The sequence below is a fragment of the Leptonychotes weddellii genome, chromosome 9 (assembly GCF_054177405.1).
Source record: "Leptonychotes weddellii isolate Sample4059 chromosome 9, ASM5417740v2, whole genome shotgun sequence".
Lineage (NCBI taxonomy): Eukaryota > Metazoa > Chordata > Mammalia > Carnivora > Phocidae > Leptonychotes > Leptonychotes weddellii.
The window spans coordinates 42,365,764-42,383,517 of record NC_138377.1 but is presented as its reverse complement, the minus strand read 5'-3'; the positions used below and the strand labels follow the sequence as shown (position 1 = coordinate 42,383,517).

Sequence of the window (17,754 nt, the reverse complement as noted above, 5' to 3'; positions counted from 1 at the left end):
ACATCTTCTTTTGTTCTCCAGCCTTTTGTTAACCTATTTACTATCAAAATAGATCACCCTCTCTGGTTGACATATTTGGCCCAGAAAAATCACGTCTTGCCTTTCTGCCTTGCCTGCAAATGATTGGAGTTCTTACTGTATCGCTTTTCTTTCTTTCTTTTTTTTTTTTTTGGAGATTTTATTTATTTATTTGACAGAGAGAGATACAGCAAGAGAGAGAATACATGCAGAGGGAGCGGGAGAGGGAGAGGCAGACTTCCCGCGGAGCAGGGAGCCTGATGTGGGGCTCCATCCCAGGACCCTGAGATCATGACCCGAGCCGAAGGCAGACGCTTAACGACTGAGCCACCCAGGCGCCCCTCGCTTTTCTTTCAAGACACTTAAAAATGGTTTATTTGTGTGATGTTAATCTCACCAATTCATATCCTTTAATCCCTGTATTCCTTCCAATGGTTGTTTTTCCAAGGCTTTGCTGGGCACCGTGTTCTTTAACCTCTGTCATACTTTGTTGCTGACTCCCTCTTCTGGATCCTGTTCCTCACTTCCTGTTGTCCCTGGTTTTCTGTGTGGATCTTCAGAGACTTTTTAGAGGGAACAAGTTGTATTTTGCAGAACTGCTGTTTCTGTTTTTATGGTAACAATGCTTTTGGTTGGGGCGCCTGGGTGCCTCAGTCATTAAGCGTCTGCCTTCGGCTCGGGTCATGATCCCAGGCTCCTGGGATCGAGCCCCGCATCAGGCTCCCTGCTCAGTGGGGAGCCTGCTTCTCCCCTCTCACTCTGCCTGCTTGTGTTCCCTCTCTCGCTGTCTCTCTCTCTGTCAAATAAATAAAATCTTTAAAAACAAAACAAAACAATGCTTTTGGTTTAAACTCAACAACCCGGTCAATGGTCCAGCTCCCGCTTCTGCTGCTGGAGGGTCTGGAACATTGCCTTCTTTTGGGAAGACCAGAACTACAGACACATGGCAGGCAGCGTCCGCTCAGGGAGTTTCTAGCCTTCTTCAGCCTGGCCAGGCTCCCCTTGTTTGGCTCCACAACCAGGCCTCTCTGACTTACTTCCAGCTTGGGCTCTGCCTCCCTCCTCATCTCCGGCCCTCTTCCTTCCTGCATCCCTCCATACTTAGTGTCTTTTCCAGCTTCACAGTTAGCCTCCTCCACTCCCAGCTTCCAGCATCCCTCAGCCTCTGAACCCACCCCCTCCCTTCCCATCAACACCTGGGCTTGTTTTCTCATGAAGTGTTAGGAAAGCAAATTTCTAGAACTTCTTCATCAGTGACAACCTCCCCAGGGCTTTATGCATATAACACACACACACATATATTTGGGTTGATAACCCAAATTGGCTTAATTTTGGTGACATTTCAGGCAATATCAGAGAAGTATGGGGGGAGGGGGCTTCACCCTATTCCATTTAATCCCCTCATTAGCCCTGCCCAAGCTAAAGGGAAAGTGGAACTCATGCCTTTAACATTTTGTCCCCCAGAGGAAGCCTTGGCCATTCCTCTGCAGATCCCTTATCCTACTAGCTTTTCTCTTTGACCATGAAAGAGGGACTGCCATTTTTCATTAGTGAGGGGCAGCCACTCTCTCTTGAGAAAAAGCTACTCTCTCTGCCTCCCTCACTCTGTGACTCTCTTTAAACCAGACATGATTCAGTCTTCTTGACTCCTAACAGCTGGGGGTAGGCTCAGACGTCTGGGTGGAGGCAATGACCCTGTGCCACCTAGATCTGAGTGGGACAAGATTTATTAATATGTGAATTCACCTTCTTCCCATTTCACTCTCCTCCCTTCGTGACAGCCACACGTGCACTTGGAGCGGCTTTGCTGGTTTATGGCTCCCGTCTGGTACAATAGAATGAGGAAGGACAGACATCAAAACTGAGACATGGACAGAAAAGGAGAGAGCGCTTAGCCAGAGAAGGCAAGTCAGTCAAAATAGTAAAGAACTAGTAGGCACGGCGAGGGCGGAGGAGAGAGAGGAACAATATTGTCAAGAGATTGGAGAAGAGTTTGGGGATCTGGCATATGAGAGCCTCTGGGACAGCTGTGAGGTGGCAAAAACTGGAGCGTGCAGGAGGGAATGTGAAAAGTGTTTCTGGCTTATAAATTAGTCTCTTTAAAGTTCATCCAGAAATGCAAGTAAAGAACAGCTTTCTTTCCTTTTTTTCTGATTTCTTTTTAAAATCTATTTTTTTTTAAAACTCCTTTTTGTTGCCAGATTGTGCTTCTTTATAAGCAATTCCGTGCAGACATAGAACCAGGATTCACCTATATAACAAAAATTCTGAATTTGGTGCTCCGGTACCACGGTTTTCTGCAACTTGCAAAAAAAAAAAAAGAAAAAACAAAAACGAGGGATTTATTGTTTCTTATCCCACGACCAACCTCTCACATCAGACCTTTCCCTTTTCTTCCCCTCCTCAGGACCCATAGGAACACAAAGGCAGGTTTGAAATTTCTGCCAACGATGTCGTTTTATTATACAAACATCTGTCCACTACCTGCTCTGTGACAAGCAAAGATGAATGGAACGTGGCCCTAATTTAAGGGGCTCAAATAGCCACAGGTGAGGTGGACCTATAACAACTCGTCAAAGTCAGGCAGCTCGTGCTGACACGGAGGGAGACACGAGGCACCACGAATTGTCCCGGCGGGAAACACCCCGCACTGCGTGTGTGCTCAGAGTAAGCTTCTGAGTGAATCGGAGTCTGAAGGGATGAGTGGGGGTTGCCAGCGGACCAAATGGAGGAAGGACTAAGGGCGTTTCTGGCAAAAGGGAGAGCATATGTCAAGATGTAGAGGAGAAAAGACCACGGTCCCGTGAGAAGCATGCCATGGAGGTGGGCTTGCAGCATGTTGGGTAATAAGGTGAGAGTGTAGTCGGGTGACATTCTGCAAGGCCTTGTGTACCAGGTGAAGGAATTAAGACTTGTGTCCTGTGGGCAATGGGGAGGGGAGATACTGACAAAGTACAGTAGGACAGTGACAGTATCAACTGCTTGCTTTAGCACTGTACTTCTAGTGGGCATAGCTTAGAGACTGGAGGTAGAAGGACAAAGTAAGGAGTCTTGCAGTCATAGGGGAAAGCCAAGCATTTCTGTAATAAGACCATGGCAAGGAAATAGGAGGGATTTGGTCAAAGGGATAGTTTGGTGGTGGGAACGGAAGGAGGTGGAACTTTCAATTGGACACTGGGTAACAGAGACAAATGGTTTTGATGGTGTTCCTATATTCCTTGTGGACAACTGGTTTGTATTCCTCATTACATGAAATGGAGAATACGGAAAGGAGAACATGCTTTAGTTGAGGCAATATATAAAATTTGGGGAATGTTAACTTCAAGGGACATTCAGCTAGAGTGTGCAGTAATGCAGGAGAGATATCAGGCCAAAACGATGGCCTCTTTATGACCATCAACCTCTTCTATAGGGTGGATGTAAGAAATACAAGGTATCAATGCCTACAAATAGGGCCATTGATGAAAGGTGGAGTATTTTATAGGTTTTTGTGTTACGCGTTGATGAAATGCATCGAGGATAGGCTCATATTTAGTTACGAATGGCATGTACAGTTAATGGTGAGATGTAATTATATCTCCTAAGAAATGAACACTTTGTAGACTTAGTGTGTACTTACCATGCCTGTGTTAAGAGATCTGAACTGGATTAATTTTCTCTCTTGGCCAAGCTACACCCCCATATTTTTTTCTTCTCCAGAAAAAGAGGCTATTAGGACCAGTTGAAAGCAATGAGATTAATGACAGAAAGAAAAATCTTAAAATCTAGTTTTCAGCTGTGAACGGAGGTTGTTTGGAAGTTCACAGCAATGGCCAGGTGAACCTACTAAGAGTTTTCTTTTTTTTTTTCCTAAAGATTTTATTTATTTATTTGACAGAGAGATAGCGAGAGCAGGAACACAAGCAGGGGGAGTGGGAGAGGGAGAAGCAGGCCTCCCACTGAGCAGGGAGCCCGATGTGGGACTCGATCCCAGGACCCTGGGATCATGACCCGAGCCGAAGGCAGACGCCCAACGACTGAGCCACCCAGGCGCCCCCTACTAAGAGTTTTCTAAGGGCCAGAAGTAGAAGAGCTAATCAGAAGGCAACAGGCCAAATTCCTGGCAGATTTCATTGTCTGAAAGAGATTTTCCTATATAGATGAAAGGTAAGTACCAACCACTCTCTACTGGTTGAGCGACTATGTGAGAAGGAGAGAGAGGATTAAAAAAAAAAAAAAAAAAGAACTGTTTGAATCCAGAGTTAACGCCAAAATCCACTAGTCTAAAATTAATCAGAGATTTGTTTCCATAATCTTTCCAGTCACTAATAATTGTGCTTCTCATTTTTTTTTTAGGCCTTGTATCACATATACTGTATTTAAATTTTTCTTTAAAAGCTTCTGGTAACCTTTGACATGAAGATTCGTGATTTGGAGGTAATTCATGTCTGATTTTCGTTGGGTTGCTGGACACAGTGGGAATCTATGTCCATTCTTTCCCCCTACTACAATTCTGTTTGCTGGTGGTTCAAAGTAGTTCTTTATTTTTAATCTTAAAACAATCTATTTTATAATTTTCTGACGTTAGTGAGTTGACATTGGGGTCCTTTTTGATCAAAGATTTCCAGAAAAAAGCAAACTCTGTTCATGGAACATCCAATCAAAACAGGGTATACTAGGACTGTCTCAGAATATTTCATAGAAATTGAATTCTGTGCCTTCCAGGTTAATGTGCTGTGGTCTCAAGGTGGGTTAGGAAGACCTGCTGGAGGGTTAAGGCAAGACTGGATTAAAAAAGGTGGAGTTGGGCTGGGGAGGATTAGCTTTCCATGCACTGAAGCCTAGAGAGAGGTTTCTTAACAGTGCTGCCTGGACACTGGAAGGATTTTCCCCCGCCCCCAGGCCATGGTTAATCTGTAGCTTCCCCAAAGCACCTTGTATTAATATTGAGGGGAGAGTGACTTACAAGCTGAATAAATTGTCACCAAGAGCATGGGGGTTTAGTGGTGAATATACTAACTGCGGGGAATCCAGAAACCAAGGACAGGTCCTGGTGTGACTGCTGACTATCGAAGTCACTTGCTGTCTCTGAGCTTCCACATCCTCTAAGAATAATAGGAGCTAATACGTACTGAACACTTCTTAAATCCCAGGTACTATTAGCATTTTGTGTACATCTCATTTAATCCTCACATTCTGCTGTGGGATGGGACTGTAATCCTCTCCATTTTGCAGATGAGGAAGTCAAGGACCACAGAAGTTAAATAGTTTACCCAAGTGCATATGGTCAGTAATGACAGCTTGGATTCCAATCCTGGTAGACAGACTCCCTTACCCATAACATTACAATACGTCCTAAAGTGAGGGGAAAGGACTAGAGGATCGTGAGGGTCCGTAGAGCCCTACCAGTGTGAGTGTGTGTGGGGGGGGAGTGGGGGGCAGGAGCAGAGATCTATTTCTAGGCTGGCAGTACACACCATTCCTTCACACCCCCGGAGAATCTTTTGGGAATATGTCTTCACTGCTAGGCTACAGGTAGCAGTGGAGGACTTGGTTTGGCTCCCGAGCCCCACAAGGATACTTAATCAGGGCCATTCCTTCCTGAGCATGGGGGTTAAGTAAGATCTCAGTGGTAGTGGGACCTTGGAGAAATGAAGCTGCTGGAATGTTGGCCACAGAGCAAAATGGTGCAGCAAGAAGCTGCAAGCTGCAGGCTCCCAGCTAGCTGCCTTGGAAGGGACTACAGTAAATCAGGAGCAGCCATTGAAGCTGGTGCTGGATTTCAGGACCCGAAACTGGCCAGGGGCTGTGGACCCCCCAAAACCACCAGCAGCAGCACCGTCAACAACAACTGGCCAGTGCAGGCTAAGAAGCAGCCTGCGCGTGGGGAAGGGGGGCCGGAGAGGCAGTCGCTGGAAGCTGTCGTGGAGGTGAGGGCATGAGAAGGGGAAGGAAGGAACAGAGGCACCAGAGGGACATGGAACAAAGGGGGAGAGGGATTCTGGGCACACTACATGCGAGCAGCGCAGGAGGAGGCGAAAGCGCCAGCTTGAACGAGAGGGAGAGAAGAAAGCGGCTAAGAGCTACCAAGAAGAGGAGGAAGTGGGAGATGCGCTGCTTCCTGTAGAAAGCACGATGACTGAAGACAAAGCTGGGTGGGGACCAGTCCCTGGGCTGCAGGCGCCGCTGCTACACACGCACAGCGCACAGCGGCGGCGCTCCGTGGCAGCTCCTACTACTGCTGGGCTGGGCTGGGCTGCGCTGCGCTGCGCTGCGCGGGGCTGGGCGGGCTGCGCTGGGCGGGCTGCGCGGGCTGGGCGGGCTGAGCTGGGCGGGCTGCGCTGGGGCTCGCCTGCACACTTCGGCTCCCACACAGGACACCAGCCAGTCTCTGACCCGCCGCGGGCGCCAAGGTAAAGGGGACGCTTTTCAGCTTGTTCCTTTTTCAGTAAGAAAATGACCACCGCCTGCGGTTTTCAGGGCAGATTGCTAAGGGAAGAGAGGGACTTTGCTTCAGGATTGGGGGAAAGGATTAGGATGGGTTCTTTTAGAAGGGCTTTGGAGAATGACTAAATTTGTGGCATGTTTGCCTGAAAAAAAATCATCATTAGCGCCTAGCTTTGGTCATTCGTCAGGAAAGCATGCTACATGCAAGGAGCCGTTTGCATAGTTCTCTTGGAAGAAGAGCAGGCATCAGTTGAAATCAACTGGGGCTCTGAAGCTGTGGGCTCATCATCTGATCGTTGCAGTCCCCTCATTTTAAGGGTGTAAGTGGCGGAAAATGTTGGTTGCATTGTCTTCTTACATATTTCACTGAGGTGTCTTCTGTTTTGCAGTATAATGACTGTGATTGAGCTTTTTCTTTCTTCTTTTTTTTTTTGGTTAAATCCTTTTGTACTCAGAATTTGCCAACAAAGACTGGAATTGCGTATGTGAGGGGCAGTATTTACCGTTTAAAGAAAGGTGTCTTCCTCCCTCTGCTCTGTGCCGCTGTAGCCTCAGAAACAGCTACCATTTGCGGGTGGGTCTCCTTCTAAAGTTGCATCCTTTCTCAAAGGAGCGTGGCGGGTTTAACTTGTCCAGAATCAGATATGTATCGATTTGATGTTTATACGGATTTTATTCATCTGTAGGTCAAGATGCATATTAACCTCAGTGAGGGACAAAATGTGAAAGTGGAGCTGGGTTATTTCCTTACCTGTATACCCCCGTAACCAGAGCCAGATAGTAAAATCAGAATGCGATTTTTGTTCTTTGATTATCTTGAGCAATGGATCCTGTTAATGAGAGTCCATGACCATGACTTGTTCAAATTTATGAATGATATGTAAAAGTCCAATAAATAGGTCCAACAGACTGAAAATGACATTGTGAGATTTCTTTGGCAGGATATGTAGGAGAAAGAGTTTAAGACCCTAGTGAAGCATGATTTAAGAAATTGAGCTTTGTCTCCAACGGAAAGTGTGGGTGAGCAATAAATGGTCATTGATAAAAGGTTTTTTCTTGAGTTTTTAGAATGAAAGATAAATTTTCAAAGGAAAGAAAGAATTGCTTATAGTGGAGTAAAAATAGTAAAAAGGTCATATTTAGACACTCAAATTCTTAAAACATAGGTTTTTAAACACTAAATATGCCATTGAGAATGTATATGCTTCCTACTTTATCACCATTCTCAGTTATGAAGAGCTGTCAGGTCTGTTTTTTTTAATGCCATCTTTCTGAAATTGATTTGGCGTCTCAAAATTTGTGGTGTAGCCGTACATTTTCAGAGATAAGAATCTTTAGGTACTAAAGAAAAAAATGTCTACTTTTCTGAGGTTACTTATTAAATTAAACTTGTACTGTGTCTAAGGGGCAAAATATTGCTGGTGTTGAAACCATGGAGTTTCCCGGTGGACTCATTGAATTTAATCAAACCTGTAGGCAAGATAAGTCATTCCATGTATTTCACAGTTGCACTTCCCATTTCCCTCCTAAAGTAAAAAATATGTAAAGATAACCTTCCACAGAGGAGATGGAGGGTAGATCTTGGATCTAGAATGTCCCTAATCGGAGTTCCATGATCAAGCTGCGGGTCATTAAATGAAGTAGAAAGTTGGGAATCTGGGCTGTATGAGGATGGGGCTCACCCCTTGGTACTTACTCATCTACAGGCTGTGGATTCACTAGATCGTGCCAACACCCTGCTTTGTTTGGGGATGTGTAGACAATCTGCGTTATTCTTCCCTGTGTGTTTCACAAACAAGTAAGAAAATAAAACCTTGGCCCTTAGGCGCAGGAGAGTCGAGGGCCCCCTGTTCTCTTTCACAAAACAGCTGAGAGCTGCTTATTTTCTGCACTGCCCAAAACATTTCCTTAATTGTTCAATTCCATCTTGAAGCACAACATTAGTGAGTAACAGCTGATCAGTAACTGTGATGGTAGAAGGTTTAGGAAAAGATAAAAAAGCTCCAGTGCTATAAAATGAGACTCCACTTGTTCTGGCCATATGGAATATTGAAAGACCTAATGTTTTTGCCCAGAGTATTCAGGGGCTTTTGAGGGAGTCGACCTACACTGAAATTTTAATCGTATGTTTTTTTTCTGCCATATGGCCAATGGCTGAGTGGAAACATGACTCCATTATTTCGTGGCCAGCCCTGGGCCTCATATGGTGGGCACATAGTGAATGTATTAGGCTGACTGACTTGTTTAGCCCACTTCAGAAGGCAGGTCTAACTTTTAAGTATAAAAGCTGTATCGTCAAAGCAGAAAGCCAGTTCAAAAAGACAACTGTGGGTAGAATAAAAGAACACTGTGGAGTGAAAAGAACGTGGGCTTCGAGAGTCAGGCAGATCTGTCTTTGAATCCTACCTCTGGTTTTTACTCTTTGCCCCGGTACGTTAACGTATAAACCTTAGTTTCTTCGTTGTAAAGAGGAGTTAATAGTACATAATCAAGGTTTGTTTTTTTTGTGTGTGTGTGTGTGTGTGTGTGTTTTGGTTTTGCTTTTGTGTGTGACTGTGAGTGCCTGGTCTGTAGTAGGTACTCAGATGTCCGTTTTCCTTCCCTGGGGGCATAAGGAAAAGTTAGCATATTCTCCACCTTTGCAACTACCTCCAAGGTTCCAGGAGATTGGTTTTTTTAATTGGAGTAAAATATGTATAACATAAAATTTCCCATTTTAACTATTTTTAAATCTTCTGTGGCATGAAGTATATTGACACTGTTGTATAACCATTACTACTTATCCATCTGCAGATCTTTTTCATTTTCTCAAACTGGAACTATTCCCACAAAACAATAACTCCCCATTTCCTCCTCCCCTCCCCTAGCAACCCCCATTCTACTTTCTGTCTCTGAGTGTGACGACTCTAGGTACCTCATACACGTGGAATCCTACAGTATCTGTCTTTCTGGGCCTGGCTTTGTTCACTTACCATAATGTCTTCAGAGTTCATCCATGTTGTAGCAGGTGTCAGGATTTCCTTCTTTTTTTAGGCTGGATAATATTCCATTGTGTGTATATACCACAATTTATTCATTCATCTGTTGGACACTGGGGTTGCTTGCACATTTTAGTTATTATAAATAATGCTGCTATGATCATGGATGTACAATTATCTGTTTGAGTCCCTGCCTTCACTCTTTTTGGGTACCCAGAATTGAATTGCCCGATCAAATTGTAATTCTATTTAATTTTTTGGGAAATGACCATACTGTTTTCCACAGTAGCTGTACCATTTTACAATCCCATAGCAGTGCACTGGAGTTCCAATTTCTCCTCATCCTCACCAACACTTGTTATTTCTTAGGGATTTTTGTTTGTTTGCTCTTGATAGTAGCCATATTATTGGGTATGAATTGGTATTTCTTTGTATTTGCGTTTGCATTTCCCTAAGCATTAGTGATGTTGAACATCTTTTCATGGGTCTATTGGTCATTTGTATATCTTCTTTAGAGAAATGTTTGCTCAAATCCTTTGCTCATTTTTTAATTGGATTGTTTTCAAGGAGACATTTTTAAATGGTGAGATCTCCTAACATAATGTGTCCTAAAGATCCTGATTATAATATTTGTATTTAATCTCCTGCGTATACCGGTATTATCCCTGCCCAAGTAAAATACTTCTCTCAGAAGTAACTTCTAAAATCAAAAGGAGAAAGTAAGAAAATCTGCATAGCTCCTGATAATTGGTGATTATCAAGAACCTGATCGTGAAATCCAAACTCTTACTGTAGACAGTCACACTTGTGACCCTGCTGGTCGCATGTGGACCAGGCTACTACAAAGGAGGCACTAGGGGACTGTTGTTTCCACGTCTTTCTAGTTTCCTCTCATTAGCTGGATGAGAAAGAATGCCCAATAGTTGGCAGGGTCAGAAAAAGGGAAGAGCATCTAAAATACTAAATTATTTTCCAGCTCTTTATAATGGACAGGATTAACCTATGGAGAAGGGGCTATAGTAGTTAACAATAGATTTCTGAGAGAGGTTTCTACTAACGAAATGTGATTCTAATCTGAATTTCACTTTTGAAAATAGAGAATACTTCTGGGTTTCATTTCCTACTACACATTTCACCCCAGATTCTGAAACTGGTGAGGCAGTGTGTGGCCAAGGCTGAGGGGAGTTGGGCAGGAAGATGGAGGACTCTGTTAAGAGCAATGATATCTGAGATTTATGGTGTGGGTATGGAGGTTGACCTTGAATAATTTGAAGAGCTGCTGAATGATCGTATGTGAAATTCTTGTAACGCATTATTTGTGTGTGTTGGTTGGTTGAATAATGAACCCCACTTTGTTTAATTTGCAAATCTGTTTATTCTACAATTACTGGGAGGATCCATGACTGGCTTTACTAGATCCAGGTGGAGAAGGGAATTACAGAGCTGTGTTAAGACCTAGTCCCTGGCCTGTGACCTCATAGAATGGTACAACTGAAAATGACCCGGAGATGAGCTTGGCATGTATCAAACTCTCCATGATGGATAATGGAAGAGGCCCAGAATTTAAGTTACTTTTCTAGAGTTGCACAGATGATTAATACCTTACCCCAATTCAATCTCCATTTCACCTCCCTCCATATTAGGGCAAATGGGCAGAGAAAGTGTTTACACTTTGTCACTTTTAAAATTGTAAGACTAAATTATTTTCTTTAAAAAGAAGACTATAATGTTTAAATTTAATATCCTATGTAAGTACGCAGTTTCTGTGTTCAAATTTGTTTAAATGTAATGATGCCACAGTGGAATTTGAGATTCAGATTTCCAGGTAAGAGCATTAGAGATGTATATATGTTCCCCCAAATTCTTATGTTAAAGAAACTAAGTTGTATTTAATGGGAGTCATTGTTCAGACAATCTCTAGAAGACTTCATTAAATATTAAAAAGAGGGAGCTCAATCTTCAACTCTAGCAATAACATGTTTCTTAGAAATGGTACCACTGTATGCCAAGGTTTGAGATAAGACAGGATCAGCTCTTTTATCTCTTGGCAAATATATGTAAACAGTCAAGCTCTTACTGGAGAGGCTCGGAAAAACCAGTCCCTTGACCCCTTCCTCCCTGTTCCTTTGGCCTTTCCTTGTCTCCCTGCCAGCCTGGTTGTCAGGGTCAGGCCTTCCCACAATCCTCTCCTCAGGCACCTGGCACTCAGAGCTAATAAAGAGGGTCTAGAGCTGGGTTCTACTCCACCTTCACTGCAACATCAGCAGGGCCATTGCTATTCTTTGAAAACCCTTTTCTTTCTTTTTTTTTATTTCATATTTTACTATCCCCTATGCATTTTCAATAAATCCATTAGACCCAAGTCCTACCTTATTTATTACAGGTGACCTCACTTCTGTTTATCTGAGAAGGCATATATTATAGGCTTCCTCAACCTCATTACTTACCACCTCAAAATTTCTCTCTGTCTCCATTCATTCTCTTCCCTGGTCTTCCTAGGTCAAATTAACACAGCCTTTTGTTCAAGCCAGGAGTAAACTCTCTACTTGGACTCTCCATTCCATTTCCTTTTACTTTGTAGGGGACTATGTTCTGACAATAATTCTATCTCTTTCCTATGTATTTGGTTTCTTCTCTTTATTGGCCGTTTCCTCTTTGCCTGCAGATGTGATTAGTTCACACACATAAATTTAAAATTAAACCTGCTGCCAACAAAGCTTCCCCTTGACTTTTATAACCTCCACTAACCTACCTGTAGGGGAAGAAAAATAGTTTTCCCACTACCCTTCTAAGTTCTCATCTGGGAACACTAACAAAAGGCAGATTAATAAGAGAAAACCAAACAGGTTTATTACCATATATACCTCATGTATACGTGGGACATACCCAGGGAAAAGAGAGTAACTCTCAGTGGTGGCTTAGAATTCAGGCTGAAATACAAACTTCGGCTAAAGACAGAGAAGGAGGAGTGGAGGAGGCCAGTTATGGGGAGGTGACCAGGAAAAGCATGGTAAATAAGAGTAAGATTTTTTATGCAGACTTAAGTTCATGCCTGTCTACTGACTAGGGTCTGGTGATTTAGTCATCCTTCCCTTTCAGGTAGGAGAGGGAGGTGCCCTTATAAATGGAGATTTCCTTTATAAATGTAAATTTCCCTTACACAAGTGGTAACTTCTAGTCTGTTTTCACAATTTTTCCTGTGTCTGCTGTTTCCCAAAATAACCTGCTCAAAATAATCCTTATGTCAAGGAGGCATATTTTGGGGTGGCACATTCTGCCACCCTTCATAGTTCTCTGGAGGCTCCCAACTTCCCCACCGACTCCCAAGTTCTCCCTAAATATGTTTGTTCTCAAGATTTGCATTTTCTGCCCCTTAATTTTTCTCTCTCCCTTTATCAAATCCTTTTCTATGATTTTGGTCATTGTCACCATGCAGGTCAGTTCCAAATCTGATCCTTCATCCTGACCACTCATCTGCTGTCTAAACTTGTACATCAAGCACCCTACAAACAGTCAACCCACTGAAAATGAAACTCACATGTGCAAATCTGTGGTACCATTGCCTTTCCCCACTCAACACCAGCTCCTACCTGATTCCCCGACTATTAACAACACCCCATTCTCTCAGTCCCTCACTTATGAAAACTCAGTTTTGTTTTTTTCTCAACAAACAGTCCAAGTTGTAGCCAATCCCATAGCTTTTTGCACTGTCATTGGGAACACATCTTGACACTATCCATTCTTTTCCATGTTGATAGCTGGTGTCTTAGTTCAGGCCCTCCTAACCTCCAGCTGGGCTGGTTTGTTTGTGTTCCTGCCTCTCCCTAGAATAACTTTTCTACTTCCCCTTCCACACTTCACCCCACAGTCCACAGTCTTACTTCTCTGAATAGCCAAATTCCATTTGTTCTGTAAATGCTTCCTCTTCCATGAAGCCTTCCTCGGTTTCTTCTCTGCCCTCCCCAGTAAGAAACAATCTTTACCTCCCCTGAAATCTTTTGTTCTTTCTTCACAGCACTTAGCACATTGTAATGTGTATAATGGCAATCTTCATTTTTTCCCCTTCAGCCAGCTCTTTGAGGACAGTGACAACACCCAGTTCCATCTTTGTCTTCCTTATAGCACGCAAATACAGTTCTACGGGTTTTTTTGTTTGTTTATTTGTTTTTAATTTCAGCTTTATTGTGGTATAATTGACAAGTAAAATGGTAAGACATTTAAAATGTACAATGTGACGATCTGATACACGTGTACACTGTGAAAGGATCCCCTCTATTGAGTACATTAACACATCCCTCACTTCACATATCTGTTATTTCGTGTATTTGTGTGTGTGTGTGTGAACATTTAAGTTCACAGATGCAGTTTGTTTATAATTCACTTATTTAATGAACTTTCTTTCATCACTTATTTTTTGGTGCAGATTAGGCTAGATACTCTAGGAGCTCCTAAACTACAGGGGAAACAGGCAAATGCTGACATAATTACAATCCAGTTGGTCAGCATGTCCACAAGTCTTAACTGCATGTCTGAATGTGCCACGTGTCCTTCAAGAGGCCAGGGAGACTTGGATGAATAAAACAGGCCAGTTCTTTGTTTTCTTGGAACTCACATTCTAGTGTTGGGAGAGATCCAGTAAACACATAAACAAATGGCTTTTAGATCTGGCTGCACATTCAATATTACTGAGGGGTACTTTGAAAAAAATACCCAGGTTCCAACCTCAGCCCAGGCTGATTAGATCATAGCTAAGTTTGGACCCCATCAACAGAAACACATTATAATAAAAGAAAATATCAGGTAGTGAAAAGTGCTGAGATGGATGAAAATAGAAACAGGTTGAATGATGGGGATCGTGTGTATGATGGTGGTGGTGATGGGAATGTGTAGTCCCTGAAGACCTCTCTGAGGAAGTGACATTTGAATTAAGACGTGGTGAGGAGAATGCCATGTGAGGATCTGGGGAGAGAGGGTTCCCAAGCTGGTGTAGGTGCCTTCCTGACGTAAGGATGGGGTGAAGTTCTAGAGGAAATGTGTCCTTTTCACCTATGTGTATAATAATCTATGAAATAGGTCTTTCCTCTCCAGAAAGCAGCTTTTCTATTAAACTAGGCAGACTCCAAATGCAGTACACTTGGCTGCTGGGCTGAGTACTTGGTCTGGGTTAAATTTTATTTAGATCAAATTGATTTACACAGTCAGGAAGACTGCTTTGTTTAATTATATTTTTCTACAGTACAATCAGCACTACAGGGCTTGTCTGAATTAAATGCCAATGTTATTGTTTAAAATAACCTTAGGAATTTGATATTATCTTTAGATGAACAAAGTAGAGAAAGCAATGATTTCTGCCCTAAATTCTGTTTGGAGGAGCCAAGGAAAACCTCACAGAGGAGTCATTCAAACCACACAGAGTCAAGCGCTCGCTCATGGTTGAAAGAGCAAAGATCAACACCTTTCAGCAATCAAATTGAGAACTAGCATTTGCTGGGCATGCTCTTTGTGCTGCTGTGTGTTGAATACTTTATGTACATTACTGTTTGCCATGAGTTTTAAAAAATCATCCTGTGATATGAGAAGAGAGTGTTTTTCAGTTAGGACACTTTTGGCTGCTGGTAAAGGAATACCCTACCAAAATGGCTTCAACGGTGGAATTTGCCTCAAGTCATCCTGAAGGAAAGGTAACTCCAGAGTTATTCGCCACTGGGCACTGTTCTTAGCAACCTGCGTTCTTTCCTTCCCCCTGTTCTGACATCCTCAGCAGGTTGGTGCACTCTCTGAGGCTGCTCCCCTGCCCGTGCTGAGATGGCTGCTTTCAGACTAGCAGCCGGATTTCAATATCTAGAGGCACAGCGAAGGGACTCATTTCTTTTCATGTACCTCTTATTAGTGTGACAGAAAAGCTGTCTCCAGCTGAATTCCCCCCACAGTTCACATGCCTTATCTGTAGAGACAAGGCAGATGGAACTGCTGTGATTGGCTCAGGTGAGAGTTTCCTCCTGAGGCCGTGGAGCAGCCCTGCCTCTCCGAAGAACACAGTCACCAGAGAAAAGGTCTGGTTCTGTTAGCAAAGAAGAAGGAGGTAATGATTATCAGGTAGCCAGCCAATGGAGTCTGACACCATTATTATTCCCAGTTTATAAGTGAAGATATCAAGGCTCAAAAAGGTTAAATAACATCGAGATCACACAACTTGGAGTTGAACAGTGTTTCCATGCATTTCCCTTTGAAAAACACACACAATACAAACAAAGAGCTTGTTTTTGTTAATGGTGGTGATCTAGGTAGACTGGAGAAAGAATCCTGAAAGAAAATACAAAATGGCTAATGCGAGACTTAGTAAAGAATAACCTTCTAAACCTATAATCCCAGAAGAAAATACATCAGGTCCTATAAAGCAATAAGAATGTCATTTAATTTAGACAGCATTTAATTTAGTCTTGCATTATCTCCATTGTAAAAACAAACATACATATATATATAAATTGAGTTTTCCTGACTGATCAGTTAAGTCAATTTGATGTAAATAAAATCCACTCTGGGCCAAGACAGGAGCTAGAGAGGCCGAGGGCTCTGTGTATGGCGTCTGTCAGACTCAAATGAAAGCTTGTTTTCTCTAGAGAGGTATTTTGTTGATTACAGCACCTGTGAGAGAAGAATGACTAATCTCTGGAATTGCTGATTATGAGTTATTTCCAAAATTGGTTTTCACTTTCCAACTCTGGAGGCAACCTGCACTTCCATTACTGTTGCCTTTTCTTCATGGTTCCTACTTTCCACAGTGGTGGTGGTGTATTTCAGAGGTTCTATATGTGAGGCGGCCCTCGTGGAAAGGGGAAATTTCAAAGTGGAATTGCTGATATTACAGTGTTTTGACCGCTTGTCTCGAGGTGTGCTTTCTTTGCATCCTCATCAGAGCAGACTAAGGATTAATAGTAGGAGTACATTTTCTGTAATAGATGATAGAGTGCTTCCTACTCATATTTGCATTTTTAAACAGGAAAGTGAAGTTAATTTCTAGGCTTTGACAACAGAGCTCTGCTTAAGAAGGGTATTTATCTGATCTGTACAGAAATGAGAAAAATTGTGAAAAAATTTTAACAGGAAAAAAAATCTGTCATTTTAGAGTCTTTTTGGAGAACTGAGCTGATCCTTTGCCATTTTTTAAAAATCTCATAAATGCTAGCTGTGTTTAGGGAACATTGCTGTGGAGGGACATTAATTTCACTAAAAGAAAGAAAAAAAAAAACCTTGCTATTGAATAACCCCTAGATTTTCTTTTAATTAAAATAATACAAAAGTTAAGTAAGAAAAGGTGAAAATTTCTAGGTTAAAAAAATTACTTGTTTTTTACTATAAGTCTTAATCCTCAAATACTGTAGTGTAAAAAATAATTTTCTAAGGCTTACTACACAGGCAAGTATAGTAGTTAAAGAACACCAGTTTGGAATCAGAATCTCTTGAGCAAGTTACTTTCTATGCCCCAGTTTCATCATCTATGAGATGGGAAATAATAATGACAATACCTACCTCACAAACTTGTCAGGAGAAAATTATATAATGTATTAAAATGTTTATTTAGCATAGTGCATGACATATAGTAACTATTTAGAAGTCTCGCTATTCAATTATTATTGTTGCCATAAAGCTGGAGTAGAGCATCTTTTATTCTATCCATGGGATTCTTACCAAATTCTAGCAGAAGTGATTGTTACGGCCCAACATTAGTCACAGGTACAAAGAACTTGGAGGAAGGAATCCCACCCAAGGAGGACTATTTCTCTGGGGTGGCCAGATGTCACTGTTTTGACTTAAGTGTCCCTTGCACTATTTGTCCAGTAATTTATGCACTCAGTCATAAATATTTCCAGTTTTCCTTCTGAACTCATGATAGGCTTACTTTACACTTCTCTGTCCACTTTAGGTAAGTGTAGCCACATCTCTTGTATTAGCCAGTGAAATGAGAGTAGAAGTGCTTTTTACCACTTCCAGGAAGAAGCTTCTTAAGAACCAGGATGGCAGTGCAGTTCTTGGCAATTGGCAGTGGCAAAAGCACAGAAATGGGGGCTGCACTCTTGAGCCTGGGTCTTGGAGTAAAGACAACATAGGGATGGGTCTAGCCACTGACCTGCGATGGACATGTAGTGGGAGTGGGAAGTAAGTTTTGCTGTCCTACACCAAGATTTTGGGGTTGTTCGTTACCACACAGTATATCCTAGCCTATCCTGACAGATTCATACTGGTTATCCCTTCAAACTCTAGAGGAGAAGTATATTGGTAATAGTACATAAAATATGTACCTATTGGGAGACAGTAATTTCTAATGACTATT

The 17,754-nt window shown here is 42.4% G+C and overlaps 1 protein-coding gene across 2 annotated transcripts in view; it reads left to right on the top strand.

Moving 5' to 3' along the window:
• Positions 1-6,224: 6,224 nt before the first annotated feature.
• LOC115936741 (guanine nucleotide-binding protein G(I)/G(S)/G(O) subunit gamma-2) overlaps positions 6,225-17,754 on the top strand; it is a 95,221-nt gene continuing 83,691 nt past the window's right edge. The window contains exon 1 of one of the 2 annotated variants that reach the window (XM_081830520.1): positions 6,225-6,410. The gene's annotated coding sequence lies outside the window, so the exon portion shown is untranslated. The remainder of the gene's footprint in view (positions 6,411-17,754) is intronic. The other variant, XM_081830519.1, reaches the window with a different exon arrangement.